The sequence below is a fragment of the Parus major genome, chromosome 3, assembly GCF_001522545.3.
Source record: "Parus major isolate Abel chromosome 3, Parus_major1.1, whole genome shotgun sequence".
Taxonomy (NCBI): domain Eukaryota; kingdom Metazoa; phylum Chordata; class Aves; order Passeriformes; family Paridae; genus Parus; species Parus major.
The window spans coordinates 41139508-41155066 of record NC_031770.1 but is presented as its reverse complement, the minus strand read 5'-3'; positions in this window follow the sequence as shown (position 1 = coordinate 41155066).

The following is a 15559-nucleotide window of genomic DNA, read 5'->3' as shown; positions in this document are numbered from 1 at the left end:
TTTTCATTGGCAATATCCAGAGAAAAGTATTCATGTTTGTTTTCTGTTCTTGCTAATGTTTTAGCAACCAATCCTTGTTTCTGTTTTTTATTCATTGCAAATTGTCCAGCAAAAGAATAAAGGTTAGTGCATGCCATCCATTCTATTCACATACCGAGATCCTTAGACTTGAAAAGACCAGAAAGGTTCAAATTTGCCCTGTGCATATCCGAGGGCTCATAATAAGCTCCTGCTGAAAGTCAAAACCATGTTAGCTTGGCATAGGTGACTTCTTATCTGAGATACACTGTCTGTGGTTGGATCAGAGTGTGGATAAGAAAAAACCTTTAGCTAAGGGTGTCTGCCTATTCCTGTACTATGGAACACCTAAGTTATTCCACAATCTTCTTATAAAATGCAAAGGATACTTCAGCCCCACACAGTTGCTTTTCATGCTACAGCCAGGCAATTAGGTCTCTTGTTTACGTAAATTCCAACTATTGGAGGGTTTAAAGTCACTAGTACAATCAGATGGAAGTCAGTGGATTTTTATTTAATTATGGGAACTTCTTGGCACGAGTTTCTGAATAAATGTAGCTGTGACCTACTTGAGATTAATATTTTGTGATTAGTTTAATGCAATTTGAGACAATAACTTGTCCTGAGAGCCTTTCCGTCTCTACCCTAGCTGATATACCCAAGCAAGATGGGAATCCTCATCCCGGTGGGGCTTGGTCAGAACTTCAGGGGCAATCTGAACAGGATAGCCTTGGCATGTGTGGACAGAAAACTCTGCTGTGAGGAATGTGCACAAGGAAATGTCATGTCAAACAAAGGAGTGTCTTTGGAGCTGGATGTCAGATTCAAGAGGATGGCTTTGGAGGTTGGGGCCTTAAGTGTGCGCAGCATCTGCCATGTGATCTGTCCCTGGAGCCTGGATATGTTTGGGAATTTGGCCCTTAGAACTCCTCAGTAACAACATACGGCACTTTTGGCCTGTGATTAGCCAGCCAATCCACCAATCCATATGCTGACATTACGGCTTCCTGGATGGGTGCCAAAGCTTGGTACATGGAGAAACGATGCCTAAACCAGGACAATCTCTCTGGAGCATGGCATACGTCAAACAGCCCAGGGCCAAAACAGGAGCAAACTGGTCAGGCAGGGTAGAAAAATGATGAGTGACTGTCAGAAAATGTGAGGTAATTGCTCAAATATCCAAGGGATGACAATAAGAAGGATAATTAGAAATGGCTTAGAAGAAAAAAGCTTGTTCCCAAACCTTTGCTTGCTTTCAGAACTGAATGTCACAAAGAAGTATTTCAAGCTCTGAAAATATGGGTAGTTGGTTTCCTTTGTTACTGCTTTTTGCCAAGAGGAAACTAAGGGAGTCTAATCCACTCCTCCTTGGCATGCCCTTGAATCATTACTCAAGAACAACTCTAGTGAAATAACTGGGATCATATTAGTGAAAAATTGATTAAAGACTCTCTTTTAATAGCCTGAGCAAATACACAGAAGGGCTGTGGAACCTGTCCTTATGAGATTTCCAGGTTAGCTCTGTGGAACTAACATGATGCTTATTTGTATCAGACACCTCTACCAAATCTTTCATATGTAACCATGTGTGTTTGACTTTAAAGCAAATCAGCTGAAGCACTGGTGTTAAGTCTATGTCTAGAAGCCTGCGCTGTTGTGAATGCAGACATCTGACATCTAGTGATGGAGACAGTTGGAGAGATCATCAGAGCCCTGTGTTGCAGCTTCAGGAAAGTCCATATGCAAGGAGGGGAAGAATCCTGGAGGGACAGACTGGAACAATTGTAAATATTTTGCTTTTAGAAAATGAAGGTTGTCTTTTCCAAATGGAGACAGCTGGTAGGTACATGAGAGTTGTGTGGTGACAGCAGCATTTTCTTGGAGCATTCTCAATTGAATTACACAAGGCTCTTTGTTGACTTCAGGAGCATCACTTACTGCAACTGTGTCCTAGAGTTTGCTAGGACCCTCTTAGAAAGGTTTTTTGAAATCTTTGTGGTTTTATCCTTTGATAACTAGGATGAGCCACAGGGTTCTCCTGGGTTACATACACATCAGTATGTGAAATTCCCAAAATTTTCTGAATGGAGCACTCACTGGGGACACATCAGAGTTGCTTTGTTAGCCAGATGTGAATTCTTTGCACAATTTGCAGATTTTTCAAATATTTCACTCCTTAATTAACTAGATGCAGACTTAATTAAGTAGATATAAACATATCTGAGATCAATTGCCTACAGATCTGTCCAGCCACTTATCAGAACTTTCCTATAAGATAAATCTTTATAGCAAATGCCACTCGGTTAAATAGTTACTTAGAGATCAGGAGAGGTAGAATCCAAATAATTTCCTGTGGGGATCCTCTCTTGCCTTCTCTTGTTGTTCTTGTCCTTACAGAACTTGATTATATTCCTCTCATTTTAAAAGTTAAAATATGTTTTCCAGTGGTTTTTAATGTTTCTGGTAACATTTTGTTAGATGAATGGGAAGGGAGGGGAAAAGCTGGAACAGGAGCATAGAGAGAAGGGCTGGAGATCTGCATGATTATAACAAGGAAGCAGTTTTCCCGAGGAAGAACACAGGATAGGGGCTGAAGGACAGCCAAGGAGACCTTTGGAGGACATCTGTGGTACTGTGAGCCTGCAGTTCACTCAGTGCCTTTCAATGTAAGTTCTTTCCACTCCTCAGCAGCAAACCAGTGAAGCCACTGTGGATTCACATAGCTTTAGCTGCAAAAGTGTAGCCTGCACATGGTTGCCCATCTGAGCTGAGAATCCAGACCCTTGAAGTCCTACAATTTGAATTTATAAATGCAGCTCAAGAATGTGCTCAACAGCAGTGATCAAGTCAGTTACAAAGTCATGTAAGATCATGAACCCTCTTGCTTCTTTAAGTCAGATGCTTTTCTCTAGGCTGCGTTATCTCTTGTAATGAAAGCAGGCTGGATTAATTAGGGCTATGTTTTCTCTGCTGTGACCTCAGGGAGGTTATAAGAAGGATGAATTTGTCCCTGAGGATAGGCCAAATTCGTAATGTCCTTGTCTGTTTCATTGTGCCATGATTCTAGAGCTAGCTCAAGGTTTCTCAGCAGTGCAGGAAAAACTAACTCTGCTGCTTCAAAAATGAGGGCAAACTGTCCTGAAAATTATGCATTTAGTTTGTGGCTACAGCAAAGGACATTTCTGAGAAGGTGATAGGGCAGAGATCTAAAGTACAACAGTGAAGACCTTTGGCTGTTTGGGGATTATTTGGAGCCTTGTTTAGGGAAAATCAAAAAGATGGGGAAATGAAAGGTATGAAAGGATTCATGGGATGCTCAGGACAGATGGAAAAGAAGGGTTGAGAGCGATCAGTGAAAGGGCTGGAAGGGACAATCATGGGAGGCATTCAACAGCTGTTGGATGAAGGTTTTTCCCTCTCCCTTAGCCCAACACCTTACTGATTTTTCCCTCCTCCTCAGTTCTATCTCTGCCTGCATGTAAGAAGGCTATGAGTGCCCCAGCTGGAGGTCATGGACATGTTGTTCTTTGAGCAGCAGAGCTGAAGAAGCCGTTTTCCTGGAACACAACTTGGGGCTTGCATTGGATTGTCTGGTATCTAATAAGATGTAAGTGCTGATCTGTTTTTCCCTCTGTGGACATTTATAATATCTCTTTCCCAGGGGGATCTTCGCTGTCTAATAAGGGTCACATTCACATTGCAGCTTTCACCTCCACAGGGCCACTAATTGGGTTTTTCTCTAGCCAGCTGCCAATTTTCATAAAATGTGTTGGAATTTAACACCTTGGAGGCCTTCTATTGTCTGTCAATTTTTTTTAAATCAGTTAACAGATTCAAAAGTTACTGGTGCGGGAGAAGCGCAGCGGAGTGCAGATAGACAGGTGAAGAAACACACACATGAGAGTGATACTGCAGCACTACCTCTTTGGCAAACTGAACCAAAACAAATGGATAGACACTCTGGGCAATGCTGCTGCTCTCTGCTGTGTGACCACTGCAACCATAATACACCCAAGCATCAGCAGGATGAGTCTACATCTTTTTATCATGTTAAGAAGTATGATTTTTCCTTGAAAAAACTGAAGAGCACTTAGCTGTGGGAAAACCTGTCCATCTTACTTAAAGCTCTTTTTTACTGAATGTTAATTTTCAGATTTTGTAGGTGCCATCCTTCTCTGTGGAAAATTACTGATTTGGTATACACAGACATGTCCTGAGCAAAAAAAATGGTCTTCAGGACCCATCCAATCCTACCTATGCCTTTAAAGGCGAGGATGTGAACATGACACCCACATGCCTTCTTCAGTACTACAGACTGTAGTCCCAACACAGGTTATTCTTCCTGTGCCTCATCATGAGCATGATGCACTTCACAAGCTAGGATGAGGTGGGAACCTGTATTCAACACTCTCCTCACCAGCATGGTTCATGTGGCGGTGGGAGAAAATATGCAATTACTCAGCAAAGGATGTGATAGCAGGCATGCTCCTGCAGCTGAGATGTTTATGGAGATTTCTCAGTATCCCTGCCCCTTCCTGCATGCTGATGACACCAAAGAATAGAACTGGGTAAATAATCATACTTTTTGTTTGTCTCCCAAAACCACTCCATCTGATAGTGAATATCTGGAGCAGACTTTTCCACATGGGGCAGTCCCACTCTGCAGTGCAGAACACTGAGATGCTCCCCAGCAATGGGACAAACAAGAAAGACTTCCAGTTCAGAAGTGATGATATGTACCCAGAGATGAATATTTACAACCTAGCACTGAACAGGTGTTCAGAGCAAGAAAGCAGACTCAGCAGGGGACTGAGAACACCTTTTCCCTTGAACCTGCTTCAGCCTGGAAGTGTGTGCACTCTCCCAGCAGGAAAAAGAGGTGGATTTGTAGCCTTTAAGATGATGGAGCAATCCACATTGATGTTGCCCATATCTGATTGAGTATTCAAATCTCACTGGGTAAAAGGGCACAATGTCTACCTCCTCCTTATTTTTTTTTTCTTTTTTCTTCCTTTGTTTCTCACAAATTTTGTCTTCCCTGTCCCCCTTTTCTTCCTTTTCCGTTTTTGTCACTTTACTACTGAGCAGCAGCAACAAAACAACACCAACAACAATCTTATCACTTAAAGCACTGCATCTTCAGCTGGTGCAGGCTTGTTGCACAATCAGTTGAAGCTGTGCTTATATTGCAGTGGGTTATTTGGGTTTTCCTAATCTTGCCCCAAGAGCTGCTTCTGTATGGACCTGACTGCAAGGATGTGCTAATCAATGGGATTTCAGGTGGATTTCCAATAAAACAGGCACTTCACTGAGCGCAGCTCTGGCATTCTCAAGCAGCATTTTCCAGGGATTCTTTTCATGGAGATTTCTGGGTTGAATCTTGGTCTCATAATTTTAACACAATCCTTATACATTTTTATCCCAGCCAGTGGAACTGGGAATATTTTGATGAATCATAGAAATGTTTAATCTGTGTTAGGATCCTGCTAAGTTCCTGGCCTTAGTAATTATCTTGTGGGTTAGCTCAGTCAGTACAAAACTATAAGACAAGAAAAACATCCCTGGATCTATGCTGGAGTCAGCAGTGCATTTGGATGCAATGGGAAGTGGAAGTTTAGGATCAGACAGTTCATATTAGCAGGCCAATGAACCCTCCCCAGTGGGCAATGATCTATGCAATTCATGATGCTGCTCTACTCGTGCTTTTGTCAGAGGTTATGAATCAGAAGTATTTTTGGCAGCACAGCACAGTTTCTGCATTCACAGCCCAGAAAGCCAAAGTGAGCGAGGTGGCAGCGCAAAATTTATTTTGTTTTCCAAAACCCTCCAACTCCACTCAAAGCTTTTGAGTCACTCTGGAAATCTCACTGGAGAGAAATGAGATGTTCAAAAAAACTCAGATGCTGGATAACTGGGAATGTTGATCTTAAAAATGTATCCTGTGTTTATCAGACAGGAACCTAAGGACTTGATTCCTTGAGGGCAATGTTTATACTTTATTCAGCATGAGACCAGTGAGTTGTTGCCACTGATTTGGGGGACAGATGTTGAAACATGTCTTATGAGAAACCTCTAGATTCAAAGGACTAACTGGACTACAACTGTAGAATGATTCAGAGGAGGCTGAACACACTGAGGGATGAACTGTCCTACCTAGCCTGCTTTCAGCAGTCTAAGTTCTATTTAGGTTCTATTTAGGGATCAAAGCCACTTTTTTGGTGGGGACAATCTTCCTCACTTGCACACCAGTGAGCTGTTTGCCCTCCATACTGTGGGAAAGATAGGTATTTCTGTCATAAGAGGCTTTCAGTGAATGAGTGAATGGAACTATGATTTACTTCTACTGTTGAAAGAGCAAGAGCACTTTCTCAGCCCCAATGCTGCTCTTATTTACAGTATGGGGATGCAGATGGGATAGGGTCTGATCGTGCTTCACTGCAGGCAGGGAGAGATGAAATAGCACAGGAGTTCACTGAACTTTGCAGTGTAGACCCATGTTTGGCACTCATTAAGTATCTGAAGCCCTGATGCACCACAGTTGTGTGGATACTACAGGACCATAGCTGGAGGGCTGGACTTCAAATGAAATTCAGACAAACTGATATCCCAGCTTCATTTAGTAGAAAATCTCCCTTCTTGCTTTGTGTGTATCAGTGATCTCTGGTGCCAGTGAGAGAGATTGTGCTATTTTTATCATATGAAACCTGCAGGAAAACCCTGCTTGTGAACAAATAGGTCTAAGCCAATTTTTTTCCAAATACTAGGCTGGGACTGTGGTGAACTGTACACAACAGTACAGCTCTGTCAATATTCCATCCTAAGCAAGGGTGTTTTCACTGCTCTGTGCAATTTATCTGCCCATAAAATGGTGAAACTACTGATCTCATACATAAAGCTATTTTGAGAGAGCTCAGTGGAAGATAGAATAGAAAAGTTGCCCAGAATTACCCCCCAAACAACTGGAGAAAGCACAGTGCTGATGATGGCATGAGTTTCATATGATTAAAGTTAGTTTGCAATAATTGGTGAAAATGAGCACCTCCAAGTAAACTTGTTGAAGTTTTGCTTTCTGGGGTTACTTTGCACTACCTCCTCTGTTAAATTTATACATACCATGATCATGGTGACTTCCAGAGGAACAGACCCACCAGTGAGGGTGTGCTGCCTCTGGATGGGCAACATCAAATTCTTCCTTAATGAGCTGCTCTCATTTAGACCAGCTGCAAACCCAGCATGCCAGTGCAAATTTGCTGTTTTGCTGACAATATCGCTTGTGAACCTTGTTGCATTTACAGTGCCTAAATCCCTTCATCTAGAGCCCAATCTTGGTTAGATCTTGGTGACTTTGGATCTCTCTTCAGCCTCCAGAGCAACTTCATTGAATCTGACTACTTCCACTGAAAATTTCACTTCGCTTCAGTACAAGAACAGTCAGAGAGAAAAGTCACATCCCTGGAAAGTAATGAGAATATGGGGCCTGACATGGCTACATTTTTCCAGCAATTTTCAGCAGCAGTTGGCTGAATTCTGCGCTGATGTGCATCCATGTGGCTTCACAGGAGGGGATGTTTTTTCTCCAGTCATTTTTTATGTAAGGGGTGTCTGACGCCTGCACGTATGATGTGACGTGGAAGATCCTACAGCCCAACAGCTGTGAGAAGGAGCCTCCTGTTATCTATTGTGCGTGGAGCCTACCCTGTAGGTCCACATCGGCAGCCACATATGGAGGGAGCCCTTTTCATCTTCTCCTCGCTGACTGCTGAGGGTTGCTCCCGCGCGGCCGCGGAGGGCCGGGGGGCCCACGCTGTACAGTTGTGGTTGCGAATTCCTGGGTGGGGAGGGGAGCTGCAGGGCTGCATGGGGGAGGCTCGGCTGGGGCCAGGGCGGGATCTTTTCAATGGCAGTGCAGAGGAGCTGGGGATGGGTTAATTAAAACGCTCGCAGATGGTTTAGGTTATGGGACACATGTGTGCGCCCAGCCGCATGATGCTCATCCCAGCCAATTAACGGCCCGGGAGAGGGACACCGGCCTCGCGTGGGAGAGGGATGCTGGCTGCTCTGCTCATGGGCCATGGGAAGGTAGGAGCTGCATGGTGGGCACCAGCGTTGGCAGGCACCCTTCAAGGTGGGCACCAGCTGAGGGTCTGTGGGATGTCCCCACTGCAGAAACAGGAGGACCTGCAGTTGCAGACCCAGCCTCGAGTGCTACTGAAGAGTGGAGCCCATGGGGCCCAGCCCTGCTGGAGGAGGACTGTGTGGGAAGGACAGCAGGCACGTCACCCTCTCTCCAGGACTGGCGTACTCCAGCGTGAGCCAAGGCCACAGGGAGCTGGAGGAGTGCTGTAGGTGTACAGTGCCTGCACCACCTGGGGAGCAGTGATGCATGGCCTCTGATTTCATATATGCTATGGTCACATTTGGCACTGGGAAACTGGGGAGGACACTGGCTTTTAGTGATGCAAGCATAGTCCAGGAACAAATTTCTTAGAATAGTTTTCTTTTTAAACTACAAAGGGGTATTTTAAGAAAGTTAGAACAATACAAAATGTGATTTAGCCTGTCACTGAGCTCTGTGCAAATGTGCTTGAAATATTAATAATTCAGTGAAATTATGTCACTGGCTCTAAGATTAGCTCAGAAACAGAAATATGACAGTAAGAATTGCTCAAAAACCAGATGACTAAAGACAGGAAAAAGAAAAAACCATCCAGCTCCACCCTCTTAGATTAACAAATGAACAGTAAATCCTGATTATTTGCTAACATTTGCTGGAATGTAAATTTGCAGATGCTCAGGAGCTTGAGCAGGTTGACAGTCAGGGAGCAGCTGCTTTTGGATATTCCAGAGCTGGCTGGTGGCATTAGGTGGCTCTGGGCTGAAGATGACCCAGCCCTCTCCCACCATGTTGGTGAGTGCATGAGGCATATCATGGCAACCAGCTGGGGTTACCAAGCATTGCTGCATGTTTAGGCAACTTGCAATTTGCTTGGGCTGATTATCCCTTTAACTTCAAATACTTTCACTGTACTGCTGGCATTCGGAAATTTGGATACACAGTACTTTTTGGGTCTTTGTTTTGTAAAGCCTTAAATGCTTTGAGGACTTCACCCACAGCCATGCTGAAAGTCTATGTCAGTGCAGGCCATTGAAGCAAACTTTTCTTCCAAATCCAGGGTTCAGATGTAAATTCTGGGGTCAAACATGATCGTCTCTCAGCCACTGCTGGTCCAGTAAATGCTGGTTAGAATTGCCTGTGCCTTTGCAACTTGGAAGGTGACTTCTTTCCTCTTGGTGATAAAATGGTATTTTCTGCTTAAATTTCTTTCTGAACCCTTTTCATTCTTGTAAAGGAAACCATTTTAGGCCAGAAATATTTAATTCTAAAAAGCTGTCTGGAGTGGCAAAGACAAACCATTCAATATAAGTGCGGGAAAAAACAGTCCATTAAACCAAGAGTAAAAACAAATGCTGGAAAATATTAATTGGAAACCAAGACTTAAATAGTCTATTGAATGAGGAGCTTCCATCAAAATTTAGAGGTTTTCTAAAACTAAAATGTTTTTGTGAAAAATTAGTCTTTTTGCTGAGAGGCTAAATGTTATTAACAGAAGATTATGAAATAGGAAAGGATGTGATGGAGAGGTGCATTAATTATTTAAGTGAAGAACGCAGTGCAAACTAATCAGTGCTTCTCCACTATGGTCCGTACAGTCAGGGATGGTAAATTTGGTGTAACTGATGTCAAAGGAGGTAACTGAAGTATTGAAAGATGCTGCAAGCATTTTGTGAACTCTCAGAGAGTTTGTAGCCTTGATCACAGCTTTGCAGTGCTGCAGACATCAGGGATGGCTCCGTGGGTGCTGGGACCTGTGTGACAAGGCTGAGCAGCTGGGGCAGAATGCCCTGTAGCCTGTAGTGTGCCTTGAAGCCCTGGCTGGCCATGCTGCCTTGGGGATTGCTGTTGTCCTCTTCTTGGCAAGAGTCACCACCTGGCAGAGGTGTACGGGGTCTGCTGGGCACATCTCTGTGGCATTTTGTGTGACTGTGCTAAGGAGCTGCAGAGCCTGGATTAGGGATTTGGGCTGCCTAACCTGGTTAAAGTCCAGGCTAATACAGGCTTGCAGTTTTTGATCATGGTGCACTATGGAGCAAACTATGTATGCCCACAAAAAGTGATGCTGATGACCTTTAAATCCCACTGGAAAGCACAGTCTGAGCTCTTAAGGCATTGAGGCACCTGAAGAAATGTCCCTATTACTGCTGTCAGCAGTGGTGGCAGTGACACTGGCTGTGTGGTGCTGCTGTTTCACAGGGTGCTGGTGTCTCTTCCAGCAGCAGGACAAGAAGGGTCAGAGGAGGAAACCCTGATTATAAATATGACAGAGACCTGCATGAAATTTCCTCACTTCTGTTTATTCCCATATTTTTCATTATAAAAACGTCTCATGTGAGATCAGTAAATGTATTGATCTGAAGAGCCAACAAAACAACAGCAACAAGAACTAAGCCAAAAAAACCCTTCCCACAAAGTCATCTCATGAGGAAATCATGTGGGTCTGTGAGTTCATTTTGGCTGGAATACCCAGTCATGCAGATTTTGCACTGTCACAGGACACTTCTGTACAGAAGGTACTTCTGTAATTCAGCTGTTTTTCTCACCATCTTAGGTTAGGAACAGGACAGAGAGAGAAGTACATGTGTTATTCTGCTCTGCTAAGCCAAAACTAAGCACAGATGTACTGCGGCCAAGACTGTTTAGCTGAATTGACTGTTTGCCATAGCTGCTTTCAGAAAACACTTAAAGTCTCTGGCCTCTGTCACATGAAGAAATTTGCCAGAGGGGAGCTCTCTGTCTTGCCAGAGACAGTGTTGCTTCACATAAGCAAAAGGGTACAGTAGTATGGCTGCCTGCAGGGATAGATTTTGGGGTGATGTCCACGGCAGTGTGCAGGCTTGGTTAATTGATTTGGTATTTGCATCAATTTAAAAATGTATGCAGAATAGTCTCCTCACCCTATTAAACTATTTGTGTTTTGATTTCTCGCATGCTGAAACACAGACTGATCAAGTGCTGCAATACCTGTCCACCCATGGCAGTCTTGAGAGAAACAGGCTTGTGCCAGCATTTTGTTTTCCCATAGAGAGTTGATGAGTTTGCTCACAGGACTGACTGAGCTGACCATGGTCAAGACATGTTATTTGGGATTGATACTAAAAGGCTGAGATCCACAGGGAAAGGATACAGTGAAAAAAAAATCCCATTTCCATTCTAGAAAAAATACACTTTGTATATACAAATCCACATCCAGCTCTACCAGCCTCAGTTGGGGAAGAGAATAAAAACATTTTCAGAAGAAATTTAGCTTCTGTTAGGGGGAGTTAATGGGAATTGACTGTCATTCACCTTATCAAAATAGAATCATATTGGGTAGAAATTGTTGGGTACAGAAAGCTTATCGTCAGAGCTTCTAAAGGAAATGTTCCTGAAGCATATTACTACCCTGTTGTGGGGATGTCTAGGTGCTTTCTGGAGTTGGTGGACTGGCAGAAGGCATCAAAACATTCGGATTTTATCTTTCAGACAAAAATAAATAAAGGAAGGGACTTTTGTTGGTTCTTTTTGTTTTCCATTGACTCTCATTTTAATGCAGACTGGCTCATTTTGCCAAGACAAACATGATGTGTTGGCTCTGCTGCTGAGCATGGTGTTGGCTGATGGTCAGGGAGTTAGCAGGATGTCTGAAGGAAGAAAAGTACCCATCATGAGGCAGCTGGGCAGATCTTAGACAACACCTGGGTCAAGAATGGCTTCCACAATGAGACATTTTTACACACACCAATTAACCAAAAACACCTCAGGTTAAAAAAAAAAATCCCTTTCATTATGGTACAGGAGGGGTAAAAGCCTTTCCATGCTGAACTAATAAGCACAGCACACAGAAATCAGCAAAGATTTCACCCTTTATCTTTCTGTGAGATTTTGGAAAAGACTGTGTGCTTCTGGGGGACAAAAGCCACCCAGTTTTTCTTCTATATCACCCCAAATTATCATCCAATATTACTGAAAAAAGAGGAATCTGAGGCAGTGAAATGTTTCCTGGATGGCTGTGTGGGGATATGGCTGCCTCCGATTTCCTCTCTTTCTGTCAGCAATATTAATAGTAGTGGTCCTTTGTTGTGGGCTCAGAAACTGCACTGTCATAAAGGAGAGGGAGAAAAAAGAGTCTTCCCAGGCTGAGGACATAGCCTGTAGGCCTTCTTGTGTCTCTCCAAGAGTCCCTGGGTTTTGCCTTTCTTTTACTCCTGCTGTGCCTGGTCTTAGCCCAGGTGCTGGTGGCCAAGGGGCTGCAGTGGAGAGCAGACCGTGTGGGCTGGAGGCCAAGGCAGCCCTGCTGGCACAGATCTGTAGGAGAGAGAAGGTTGGTGGTCCCCTCTGCCCTGTGATCCAGGACAGGAGCCCAGAGCCAGCCCTCCCTCAGGGGGAAAGGCCTTCAGCATCCAAGCTGCCTTGCTGGGGCTGGGTATCGGCACCAGATTCCTTGTAAGCATGTGGTCCTCTGCAAACCTTGGAGCCCTTTCATCTGTGCTCTGACATGCCTTTGAATCCAGGATTTAATTTTAACATTTTTTGGACAGACTAAAGAAGGTGGGGACTGTTGTCACAGTTTCCCCTGCTGTTTATTTTTGCACAGTGCACACTTTCCACCGTTGCCCTGAAAAAATTCAGGAATTATCTGCACAAAACTGTGCAAATCACCTGAAGCCATTTGTTTATAGTTCAAAATGAGGCATTAAAAACAATGGGCCGAGTAAAGCATGAAAGTAGATCAATCCCAACCCCGTTTTAACTTCCTCTCCTTCAAGATCACTTTGAACCTACAGTAATTATGATTCTTTCTGCTAGCTTAAATCACCCTTGCCCTCATTAGAGCTGTGCAGAGTGACCATTTTCCATTTCATGAGTTGCCACGTGTAAAAGCCGCTGTGTTTGCAAGTATTCAGGCATACCTGGCTGCACTACACAAGTCATAAGTGATAACAGTCATAATTAATATCCATTATACACCTTCCATGTACACTGACATCACTGATAACATCAAGCGCAATTTATGTGGTGCTGTGAACAGCAAGCTTCAGTTTCTTTTGAGGCATCCTAGAGATGGGCTTGTTGGTTGTACTGGGAAAGAGGTTCCTTTTAGGCACTCACCCTGACTATTCTGAGGTGACAAAAATGACCTGAAGTCATATCCAAAGCATAGAGTTTCTGTAGGCTTAGAGTAAAAAAAAAAAAAAAAAAAAAAAAGGGAAGTGGGTTTCCAACCAGTTAAGAATTTTTAGGCTGCTTTAGATTTTAATGTTGTTTTTAAATTAAATGTTAGATTCTTGGGACATACTTATTGTTCCAACAACTTTATTTCAAACCTATTACCCTCTTGCCAGCTGTCAGTCACTTTTCATACACTGAGAAACCCTTTCTTTGTGTATTAAGAAGATACCTTTTTCTACAGTGAGAAGTTGAGAAAAAAAATGCTACCTGAAGGCATTTGCAGTAATCTCTCCTTTTTCCAAGTGTGATTTCGTAAGTCTGATGGTGACTGCTGTCAGGCAGGTGGATCCTACCTCCTTCTTTCGCCTTTAAACCAGGCGTCTTTGGAGACCTCTAAATGTTATAGCTGATGTTAAGGCACAAGTCTGCCTTCATGGCAGAGAAATAGAAAGACGTGGTATTCTCTAAATATCTTAATTGCCTCTCCTGATATCAGTGGTGTTACATCTGGGGTAATTTGGCCTCTTAATTACCTCAGAAAAAGAGTCTGAGCATCGAGCGGAGATGCCGGTAAAAAGCCGAGGAGTGCGAGTGGATTTCCCTCCCATCCTCCCCCCCCACACCTCCCCAAAGGTCTAAATGGCTGCCCGGCGGTGTAAACTTTTGTACCCCTTTCATGCCCTGGGAGGTTAATCTCTCCATGTCCTCCCCCTTTCATATGCATGAGGAAGAGGAGATTTAGGGGCTGGCGGGCGTGGGGGGCGAGCGGCAGCGCGCGGCCGGGGGCAGCTGCGGGGCTGCGGGCGGGGAAGAGGCCGGGCCGGGCCCACGGAGCGGAAAGAACAAACTCTCCGGACCCGTCTGACACGCGGGTCAGGGGGTCAGCCCGAGCTGGTGGAGGCGGCGCGGCAGATTGGAGGCTCGCGATGCCCCTCCGACATCATTTAGACAAACAAGCAGATGGCAGGTGTCAGCGGTGACAAAGAGCCATCTGTGCAGCGGGGACCATCCCCTCCATTCTCTCACAGGCTACTTCATTAAAGCCTCACTTCAGAGTGACTGCGCCGTAGCCTTTAACCAACGGGGCCCCTGGTAGCACGGGGTGGGTTTTCTTTCCCCTTCTTCTTTTCTTAATTTTATTTTATTATTTAAGGGCGGCTCGAGTTCTGCTCTCAGCCACCTATGGGCAGCTTGTTTGTGCACCTTATTGCCTCCGAAGGGGCAGGAGGGGAGGAAAATAAAAACAGAAACACCCGACAAAACCCTCCTGCCATGCTGAAGAAAAGCATGTTTGCGCAGAGCCGAATAAGTGACTGTAAACACGGCAGACGGAGGTTAGAAATCCCCTGGGGAACTGCAGGCTCTCTGCTCTGAGGGGCTGCAGAGAAGCCCTGGCGAGTCCAGGGCCTTTCACTGGCTGGAGCGGTGGGAGAGGTGCGGGGCAAGGCAGGTGCCCCATGGGGCCACACTGACCTCAGGCCTGGCCATCCCGACTCGCCACTCCTCTGGAAGCTGAGGCAGCCCCTCAGCTCCTCCAGAAATCCAGATGCACCTCCAAAACATGCCGAGGATGAGGCGCAGGGCAGGCCCCAGGAGCGGGCCTTGGCAGGGATGGGTACAGACTGCAAAGAGAAAGAAAGGCACAAAGGCAGTGTCAGCGGGGCCTCCGGAGGTGGCGCTGGCAGAGGGGGGGACAGAAGAGCAGTCTGCTCTGCCAGCCTCTGGTGGCAGCAGGCCTGAGCAGAGCTGACATCTTTCTGACCTGGGGGAGGAAGGGCAGGGAGCGGCTGTGTGCCACCGTTTATTTGTTTATTTGGTTGGTTGGGCTGTGATGGGGGATCTAGGAACTTTCTAGGCCAGTGCACCTCTGCGGCCAGTCGTGCTACTTTAGCCTCCCCTGCAGATCCCAGTGGAGAACGGCATCGACATTGCCTCTGAACAGGCCTGCCTGTCCCGGGGAGTCTCAGGGGAGCTGTGCCAGGGTCTCCTGGGAGACTCCCGGCCCCTTCCTGCAAACAGCAAACTGAGAAAGTTGAAATTTCCCCTGTGAGAAGCAGTAGGGTGGGTGGAAAACACACAGAGACACCTCTTCTCCCCCTCCCCGTCCCCCCATCTCAGAGAATGTGCGGACACCAGAAAGCAACACTCAGTAGTGGATTTTGGGATTGCTTCAAACAAAGCAAAAGCTATTCCCAAGCTTCTGCCAAGTTTCTGATCAGGCTGCAATGAACTTTTTTGCACTGCTGGAACAGGTGGGTTGGCGGTTTGTTTTTT